Genomic DNA, 9,514 nt, shown 5'->3' with positions numbered 1-9,514 from the left:
CCCCAGAAGATGGGAGCGACCTCTTCCTGATCGTGAGCTATTTAAAAGGAGGGACTGCGCCGTATTTCCTACTAGCGCGGAGGAACGGGGGCAGAATCCATTCACACTCCTCAAAGCAGGTAGGCGCTTATGATGGGCAGGCTGAGGGGATTTGGTCAGATACCGCGAACTATTTTCCTTCCGCTCTTTAAGGCTACACTTGGCTCGGTTTGGGCAAAAGACTGGCTTCTAAATGTGTGTGTGTGTGTGTGTGTGTGTGTGTGTGTGTGGTGTGCGCGCCTGCACATTGCTGGGTGTCCACGCTTCTCAGAGAGTGAAATAGCTGGAGCTGGTGCGTCTGGGCGTGAGTGCCTGCCTGCCAGTGTCGGCTGCCGGAGAAGAAAGGGCTGCTGAGATGCTGCACCCTGCACAGCGCTGGGCTCCCACGATTCAGGGCGCGAAGAGCCAAGTCCACCCGGAATGCAGCGCTGCTGGGGATCCAGGCGTCCCCACCCACTGAGCTCCCTCCTCGGCCATCCCTCCTTCCGGTAATCCCTGGGGTCTTTCCCAAGGCCACACTGGGGAGCACCCTCTTTTCCGGCGGGCGCTTCACCACCGACTGCGGAGAGGAGGGAGGTGTGGCTGGGGCAGAGGGGAGGACAAGGAAGAAACGTAGGGGGAGTGGGCTGTAGGGTCCCTGTCTCTGGCGCTGTCGTTCGTGTGCGTCGGGGGATTCTGCACATACAGGCATGTTGGCCTAAGGGATTCCAAGGGAACTTTGGAGCTGCATTATCTGCCTCTGGAGCTTTGCTGGCTCTTGGGGAAATGGTCTGTGTTCTGAGATGTGAGGATATCCTTGTTGGCTCCTCCTTAATGAAGAAGAGGGAGGTCTTATAGCTGGACGATGGCTAAAGAAACCAAATCCGCTCCAGCGATGCTTTTTAAAAAATACAGTATCTGTGCATCCTTCATTCTGTAAACCCCCCTCCCGAAGGATTCTTGTTGCTGTTTGATGAATGGCTTGTGCTGGCAATTCGTATTTCCCTCTCTAGACAAAGTGGCAGCGGTTAGGTTGAGAGCAGGGGTGATCAAATCTAACAAAGAATTTTTTAAAAGAGAGCAATGCATGTCGTCTGCCGTCAGTGGAAAGAAAGTCATGCTTTGCACTAGGTGAGGTTTTAACCTCCCTTAGCCTGGCTCCCTTGAAGGCACCCTATCTCTCTCCTGTTAATCAGCCACTAGTGGTTGTGAATATAACAATACAAACTTTGTCCTGCTGGAGGTGTAAAGACTAAAAAGAGAAAAAAGGATATCAGTGGGAGGTGTAGTGGAAGAAGCTTTTTTAAAAATGACAGATGTGGTGAAGACAGTGCGGGCATCCTGATCATGGAGGAGCTGCCTGAGTAGGTGGAGATTTCTGATTAGATGTGGTTAGCGGCATTGCTTGAGGATCTCCAAATAGGAGCAGTTGAGCATCCACTATCTGGGACCTGTGTGAGGATTTCCTCCAGGAAACAGGGAGCAGTCAGGAGGGAATTATGAAAGCATTCTTCCCGCATCTCACCCCTCACTAACACACACATTCATTTGCATGCTTTCTCTTTCTCCCTCAAAGCTACTCCTGCAGGGGAAAAGAAAAGGAAAGAAAGGAGAGAGGAAAATAATTCTCCATGTTTCGTTCATGTCGTGTAAAGAAGACAAAGCCAAAAGAGAGGTGCTTAGTTTTAGGTTCCTCTTTCAAATCTTCTGTTACTTGGATTCAGCTCTCTAGGTGTGTTAAACTTGCTTAATTCGGAGGCTAGGAGGGTGTGAAAGCAGGGGGAAGCAGGGAGAGCTAGTCCATTTTGGGGGCCTTGTGAGTGACATGGTGAGAGAGGACCTACTTATTTTATCAGCAAGCAAGATGTGTTTTCTGAAATGATTTTCATTTTACAAATTCCGTCTGCTTGAAGGATTTCATTTGGATCTAAGGGGTCTTTAGTTCAGATTTCTCCCACCTCCTATAAAGGAAGCCTCAATGTTTTTTTTTTTTCCCCTTAAAATGGCTATTGTCTTTTATTTAAAAATGGAATAGTTAATTCTTATGGGAAAAAAAAAAAAGGACTGGACAGAGGTAAACCATTATTCACTGTTGAGCTGTGCAGAGATTGCAAAGGATATAAGAGTGACGATCAGACTTAATCTACTCTGTCTTGGAAGCTTGACAGGGCTGAAAGAGGAAAGTAATGAACTAAAAGAATGCGAAGCTGTGCTTTATAGCTACCTGGCTACTACCTACCTACCCATTTACCATTGCTGTTCAATGGTTTCTGCTGTTACGTTTTGGATTAAGAAGAAGAAAACCCATTTGTTGACCATGACAGGAAAGAAAAGAGCGTAGCAGAAACAGTGCTCTAACTCCAAATAAAATGACAAAAGGAAGCTGAGGTATATCAGTAACCCCTACCGGACACTTTTCAGGAATTACATTAATTTCTCTTTCAAGCTCACTATGTTTTGAAAACACACACACACACACACACACACACACAAACCAAAAACATATATTCCAAAAGAGCTTTAGTATTTGTTCACAAGCTATATTTAACATTTTTTTGAACCAGACAGAAATAGACTTTCATTTATCTTGCAGAGTAAATGCATGGTTTCTTCCCTCTTAGTCTTTAATATGTTTCTTTGTCAAATAAATCATGAGAAAGGCTCTGCGGATCCAATGAAGTTATAGTCTCTCTTTAAAAAGCAAGCGAAAGCATTTACGTGGCTCATAGATGTGGTTGTCTCAAAGTAAGTGCATTTTAAGGCTTTCAGATCTGATTTCCATGTTGCAAGTCAGTGAAATGAGCCCTTTCTCCATGACGCCTTTGAATACAGGGTATGTAGGTAAGGGATTCTGCTCTAGCAGCATGGCAGTGAATGACATGCAGACTGAAAGAGAAACTAAAACTGGGAAAAATACAGGTAACAAGAGGATGTTAGAGCCCATATGTTACATGCTTTATATTTTTTGCAGTGTGCGTATGTTGCTTTCAAGTAAAAACTAAATTGTCACCTTTACTTACTAAGAATTTAGGAATGAACATGCCTTTCTTCTTCCTGATCATTTCTTTTTCCTTTGCCTCTAAGGGATAAACGTCTCTTGTTAAAACATCCTCCAACATTGTTCACACTTCATAGTTAGACATTTCATCATAACCTCCCATACCTCCTAGTCAGACCCCCTCATCATAACCTCTGTCAGTCTCCCCTCTGACCAATTTCACTGCTCCCTCTTGTGGCAGATATTCTCCCCGACGCTCTCCAGATTCCAGAATCCTATCCAACATCCCTTAGTTGTCTAGTTCTCAGTAGTCATTTTAGCTAACTAGCTAGTACGTGCCTGAACTAGCTGTTTCCACTCTCTCTGAACAAAGGGATTTCTGTCCTCTGGAGACATATTTGAGATTTAGTGAAAGTAAATGTCAGGTGTTTGCTGACCCATTGGATTGTACTAGATTCTGGGAATCTGAGCTGTCAGTGTCTGCCATTGAGATTTTGGTTTGCACTCAGGGCTAGTCCAGTGGAGCCTCCTTGAGTGCAGTGGGTTTATTTTTAGTTTTCTTTCTTTTGCAAAAGCTATCTCTCCCCCTCGCACCCCCACCATACACACTCACCCACCTGCACCAAAACAATGTGTTTTACACAAAACATACTTTGAACACTTAAACGAATCTCTGATTAGGTTTTTAATAGTATTTGTAAATCAAAGAGCCCATTTTTTGAACTGTAGACCCCTAGAGTAACCCATTTTTGATATGCTTTCACCAAGAGCAGTTTGGAATACAAATGAGATCCCGAGCTATTTCCCAATGTGTTCACTCAACTTGGAAGACAGTTGCTTGTGGTCCTTGCTGCTTGTAGGGTATTTTTGTTTTGTTTTGTTTTGTTTTGTTTTGTTTTGTTTTGTTTTGTAGGCTCTTTGCTGGTCCCTCTGTATTGAACCCTAAATGTTTTATATCTACCTTTGTGATTGTCCTTTGATCTGCAGGAAGACAGTTGCTTGTGGTCCTTGCTGCTTGTAGGGTATTTTTGTTTTGTTTTGTTTTGTTTTGTTTTGTTTTGTTTTGTAGGCTCTTTGCTGGTCCCTCTGTATTGAACCCTAAATGTTTTATATCTACCTTTGTGATTGTCCTTTGATCTGCAGCGTCAGTAGTGTAAAGAACAGCAAGATAGACAAAGGTTGAAGAGAATCACATTTCCACTTTGCCTGAAGTTTTCTAGCCAGTTTCAGAAAGGAGGGGGTGTCATGTAGAAGGAGATAAGCCCTGACTGGATGCTGAAGTAAGGAAAATACTTTTGTGGTCAAGGGCAAATGCAGCATAGACAGAAGTCTATGAAACAATACGAGGGTGGTTAAAACTTTCTCAGCTTCAAAGCATTTATCCTTTGACCAACAGAAGATCTGAAATTCTATGAGAAGCATTCACTTAGAAGGAATTCTATCTAGTAGATTCTGAATAAAATGCAATGATACTACCTGGGAAAGAGCTACCATTAATTCTTACTAACAGTTATATGTGTTCAATTTTTTAAATCTTGGATTGGTTTGTCACAGCAGCTGGCAGAAAGTCCTGAGGGTCTGGGATACAGGAAGATGCAGAGGAAGTGAAAGAAGCTTAAAACTAGATTGCTGACCAGTCAGTGCGCTCCGAGGGCCTTTCTGGTGGGGAAGTGTGCGGGATCTGAGTGCCAGACAGTCTATCTAGCCAGACAGAGGCATGCATAGACTTCCACATTGTAGTTTTACTTCAGGGCCACAAAGGTAATGAGAATGTTCTTCTTTCTTGAAAAGTCAAACTTTGTAAGTCTTCTGAGAAATGGGCAAACCTATTTTACCTAGAGTGAAATGATATTCTTTAAATATTGAATGGATTCTACGGTGTCATTTTGTAATATTCATATCATCAACTTAGAAAACACTAGTGTAAGGCCAATTGAGACATAGTTTATTATACATATACAAGATCTAGGAAAATAAATGTAAATATTAGGGTTCATACTTTTTTAAAAACGTTTTTGCCGTAGGGCACATGCACTCACCCTATGAAGGATGGAAGCAGTGACAGGGAAAGTGAGAAATCTGCCTCCATGTGGAGGGCTACACCACAATCCCTTCTGCTCCATTTTCTTTCTGGGAATTTGGGAGTTCATGCGCACATGCCTGGTATGGTTTTCAAACTACCAGGTCTGGGACTCAAACCACAATTGGCCATGTGGGAGTTCAGCACCTTAACCAACACATCACCTCTTGTGCCCTTGAGTCCATTGTAATTTAAATTTAAAAGATAGAGTAATCACTGTGTAGATGTCATTGCATGTAAAGTCAGACTAATTAGTAAGTCCCTGGTTGGATCTAATTTGAGATGAAGTCAAACAGACAAGGTAGTGATTCAGCAATTTACTTCAACCCAGCTATGATATTTACTGAGCACTAAGTACATGCAAGGGTTTGTCCAAGGGTTAATAAGTGAAGCTGTCCAAAATCCAAGCTCCTTGTACAAAGTGGTTTTCTGTTCTCTAAGATGTCATGATCTAGCACACCTATACTTGAAATAAGAGAAGACTTCAAGAAGTTCATAGAAAGTGCAATTACAGTACAATTCATTTCAGTGCAAAAAATTAAATACATACATAATTTTTTCATAATACCCATTTTATGTGAATGTTTGGAAGATTCTCATATAGGTCTGAGTGAGCTAGATCATTGCACTGAAACTGAAGCACTGTAGGATATGAAAGGGAGAAGAGAATATCGGACATAGCTTCATAGAAGAGGAAACCTTTTAGTTCATTAACGAAGAGTGAAAGGATTTTGTTTTAAATTTGCCACAGAGCGTGTACGCTTACCAGAGATGAGAGAGACAGCGCTTACCAGAGATAAGCGAGAGTGACAGACAGACAGACAGACAGACAGACAGAGGGGAAGTGAGAAAGCAACCTCCATGGGGTATGGCCATGACACAGTCCTTGCTCTTCCATTTCCTCTTGGGATTTGGGGCATGCGTGTTTTTCAAGCCACCAGGTCCTCAATTTGAACTGTATAATCGGTTATAGTGGATTCAGTTGCCTTAACCATCATGTCACCAGCTGGATTTTGAAAACAGATGAAGCCTGGCCATGTTTGAAACATGTAAACCAGTCTTATCTAATTATGACAAGGGCAACCCTGGAATGATGTTAGGGCTGTTTCCAGACTGAACCTGCTTTGTATTTCAGTCCGGACCATGCCACAGGCACTATGGATCTGGAACAAATGCCAACATAAGCCATTGCTCAAACATATTTCACACACACACACAAAAATGTGTGAACTTCTAGCACAGCCTTGAGGGAGAGGTGAGGCAAGAGACAGATATCTGCTAGCCTGTCCATCCTTAAATTTGATGATTATGGTTTCCATACCATTACAGATTATTTCCATTTATTTGCTTAGCACAGAATGACTCTGGTGCTTTCTTCCTTGAGCTTTTTGAGTTTCTCTAGCTTCCAGTTTCTTTGATTGCCCTTGAAGCACAGGACCAGGAGCACCGTTTGGCTCTGCTCCGCTCCGTGTGTAGTGCTCAGCCCTAGCAGCAGGTACAGAGAATCAGACTGCTTACTCTACTCCCCAACCTAAACCTCTTCTGTGGATTGTTAGAACCCTAACTAAAAGTGGCAACAGAATTTTTAGAGGTGCCCAATAAATGTCTTAGAATTTTCAAGTCACTCTTCCCTAAAATCTTTCAAATCTGGGGGTGTGTGGCTCCCCAGTGCTGAAATTTATGCATTGATGTTGAGCAAAATCAATAGTTCCTTTCCCTGATTTCTCACTGTCTTTCTTCTTCTGCAGTTGTCAGTGGCACTTTTTAAGAGCTGGTCTCTCTCAGTTTTCTTGTTGCTTAGTACCAGGGCTAGCACTGGAAGAGACAGCAGACATTATCTAGTTTTATTTTGTTCTTGCCTTTTACCAATAAGTAAATGGAGGCTATATACAATTAAATGTCTTTATAAGAGTGAAATCAGAAATAGCAGAATCCAGATCTATGACTGAATTTCACCAAAGTCACATCTTGTTTTCTTTGATAGTGTAGAAAATCACCAGAAATGTGTCTGTGTTTTCTGGCCTCAGGACTCCCTGGAAGTCTAGCAAGGATTCTCCATGGTAGAGGGAGAGCTCTATGACCTTGTTTCTAGTTTGAGGATATTGATTAATAAAATGAAGGACCTTACAGTACTCAAACTATAGTCTTTGAGGTCTGTTAGACATATGCATTATAGTTGTGATAGTTATCTGAATTCAACATTTTTCATTTGGGAAGATACTTGACTCTTTTGCTCTCACTTTCCTCAGCTATTAAATGAGAATGATCGTAGTAAAAATCCTTATGATGCTTTGGAAGAAGAAGAAAATTGATGTTAGGAAAACATTTGGAGCAGTTTATGAGCCATGTATACCCAAGGGTTAACTCATCACTTGAGAGAGCAATGAGAGAGAGCGTCCCTGCCCCTGCTTATGGGTGGTGGTGGAGTTATCATGGGAAGGAAAGGGAAGGTAATTACACGTACTTACTTATACCAGAGATCCGAAAATTGCTTTTTTAAATGATTACACAGTAAACAGTTTTGGCATTGTGGACTACTGGGTCTATTGCAATTACTCACCTCTATTGGAATAAGAAAACAGACATGGACAATACATAAATGAATGGTCAGGGATATATTCCATAAAACATTAATTACGGGCATTGAAACTTGAACATCATATAATTTTCACTTCATGAAATATTCTTTCTATGTTTTTAGATCATTTTAATATATGGGAAGATTTTAATTTTATGTACGTTACGAGAACAGGTAATGTGCTGGGTTTGGCCTACTTACCAACTCTTGATAGACTATAGACTGTGAGACCTATACATGCAACATCAATGGTTTTGGGGAATCCTAGCAATGGGTGTTGGTGCAGTATGAAGAGACATGGCCTGGGAACTCAGAGACCTTGCTTCAAAGCCTAGTTCCGTCACTCTGACATATGGCCTCAAAGTCTTCTAAGTTACCTGGACCTGAGTTTTAATTTGGGAAAAGGTGGTAGGAGCCCAAAGTTAGATGACTAATAAGGGTTTTTGTTTGTTTGTTTGTTTGTTTTTTTCAGTAAAAGTACTTCTAAGGACCAACTGGTGGCATGGTGGCTAGGGTGTCTGGATCCCACATGATTGTGAGGTTCAAGTCCTGGACCTGGTGGCATGAGAAATATGCTGTACACATGTACAGGCTCCAAATTCCTAAAGAAGGGAGACATGGGGGAGAAGAAACTAGAGCATGACCATCTCCTATGATGGGCGTCTTCTCACTTTCTCTCTCCTTTTGTCTCTCTCTGTCTGGCAAGTTTACAAACCTGGCAAATTAGGGGGGGGAAATCAGTTTTATAAAGGGAAATTTGACATTTGAAGATGCCTCACAGAGGGCAGATATTAAAGTATATAGGAAAAATGCTGTTCATATTTGGGTAATTTTGACTTAGTTGTTCAGCTTTCTAGAGGAACACTAAATCTGGGAAGGTAGGTAGGTGCCATACCATGGATGACCTTGAAAGTGGGATTAGAATATCAGCTATGGATTGTTTGCAGAGTATCCCAATTTTACAGATGAGACTGGAAGTGATTTGTCCAATGATACATACCTAACCAGTAGCACTGAGTTCAGCACTTATTTCTTCTGGCCCTGAGACCAGTGACCTTTTCATCTAACACATCTGCCCATCTATGTGGTAGAATACAGTTAGCTGCAGTTACATGGCTCTGACCTCAGAGGGGAGCAGACTCATATAAACAACAGAATTCACTATCAGTATTTTCTAAACATGATCCTGTACCCAGCATATCTAAGAAAGTAGGTCTGAGAGAAGTCCTATTACAGACACGGGCATCCATCATTCTGTTTTCTGCAGTTTCACAAACCTGATGCCAACTATAGTCCAGATACATTAAATAGAAGGTTCCAGAAGTAAACAATTCATAAGTTTTACATTGCTTGCTTCTGAGTAGTGGAATTAAATCTTGTGCCATTCTACTCCCTCCTCACCTGGGATGTGAAATATCCCTTTGTCCAGTGTATGCATGCTGTGTATGCTATCCACCCATTAGTCATTTAATCGTTTTGGGTGTCACTTATCATATCAATTGTTGCTGAATTATAGTGCTTGTGGTCAACTACCCCTTATTTTACTCAATAATGGCCCTCAAATATAGGAGTGGAGATGCTGGCATAGTGTGACAATCTTAGCACAGAGTATTGATGAAAGGTCACCATCAAGTGAGCATTATTTTCCTACTTCTGCTCTTTTAAAGAGCATGTCATTGTTTTAAGGACTGTTATTTGAGACTATGCAGGAAAATTTAAATGACTTATAAACCTCAAGTTGATGGGGTTTCATCTCCTGAAAAGCTATCTTCTTGAAGGTGAAACTTAATGACTCAGGGAAAAAGCTGATAAAATTCACCAGCTTCAGCTCATATAATGA

General features: G+C 41.7%; 1 protein-coding gene across 12 annotated transcripts in view; it reads left to right on the top strand.

Moving 5' to 3' along the window:
• SLC8A1 (solute carrier family 8 member A1) overlaps positions 1-9,514 on the top strand; it is a 441,932-nt gene that overhangs the window by 72,141 nt on the left and 360,277 nt on the right. For 5 of the 12 annotated variants that reach the window (XM_006141303.1, XM_006141302.1, XM_027775250.1 and 2 more), the window contains exon 1: positions 7-119. The exons of 5 other annotated variants lie outside the window; for them this stretch is intronic. The gene's annotated coding sequence lies outside the window, so the exon portion shown is untranslated. Of the gene's footprint in view, positions 120-349; positions 528-9,514 lie in introns of those variants that run through there. 2 more of the 12 variants (XM_006141294.2, XM_006141296.3) reach the window with 2 other exon arrangements.

This window comes from Tupaia chinensis, unplaced genomic scaffold, assembly GCF_000334495.1.
Source record: "Tupaia chinensis unplaced genomic scaffold, TupChi_1.0 Scaffold000050_1, whole genome shotgun sequence".
NCBI classification, from domain to species: Eukaryota; Metazoa; Chordata; class Mammalia; order Scandentia; family Tupaiidae; genus Tupaia; species Tupaia belangeri.
This window is presented reverse-complemented; position numbering and strand designations above follow the sequence as displayed.